Genomic DNA, 963 nt, shown 5'->3' with positions numbered 1-963 from the left:
ACAGTGATAACTCAAATGACTTTGAAGCCAGGCTTACTTCAAAACCATGCTCAACTTGCCTTTCTGCCCACAATACACATTTACTTCATGAATATATAGTAGAGTACAGAGAAGCACTTCTTCAACTTATAAGTGTGATTCTTTGTGCCATCATTAAGGCTGAAGTCAGGCAACGAGACAATACGTCCAAAGCAGCTCGGCCACTAAATGTTCACAGACCTAAAACTGTACTGTGCCCAGAACCACTGGACCAACTGTACAAACTCCCTCTGTGTACATGGGACACACAGTACATATCTGGTGGTAAGAACAACACAAACGGAGTGGAAGTATGAGTCTGTCTGCTAGGTCTTAATCCACTAGTTGTGTCAGTTGTGTTTGTTGGGATGGTGGGAGCGCCAAGCAGTTTAACGCTTCAATCCCTGACCTGTGACCCCACGCTGAGGTACAGGGTGCTGATTACACACCATGTGGCCAACTGTAGGTAGTGCGCGCACACACACGTACACACACACACACACAAACACACACACACAAACACACACGCACACACACAATTGCATCTATGTCCAATAAAACACACAGCATGAGTTTGAGGTACCAAAGCAGATACTGCTGAGTCCACTTTCCGTTTAATACATCTGATGTCAGAGGTCCTAAACTCTGCAGCAGGACAAGACGAATCTGGAAGATTACCAAGAACGAGCAAAGGGAAAGAACAAAAATTGTTTAAGCCCACAGCAGGATCAAACACAGTTTTTAGCAGAACAAACATAATATCTATGTTAATGTCATTTGTGAATGTTTTAGATTACAACGTTATAGCTCAACCTTGGCTCACTGGCTGACTCGATGAAATCACCTTCTTATTAAACAGATTTGTTATTTCTAAAGCATCAAAAGGAATCATTATGACACTGTAGAAATGCATAATTCTTCAACAGTGAAGTGGTGCTTATTAGA

The sequence above is a fragment of the Clinocottus analis genome, unplaced genomic scaffold (genome assembly GCF_023055335.1).
Source record: "Clinocottus analis isolate CAN_PGR_092001 unplaced genomic scaffold, fCliAna1.0.p SCAF_29, whole genome shotgun sequence".
Taxonomy (NCBI): domain Eukaryota; kingdom Metazoa; phylum Chordata; class Actinopteri; order Perciformes; family Cottidae; genus Clinocottus; species Clinocottus analis.
This window is presented reverse-complemented; position numbering follows the sequence as displayed.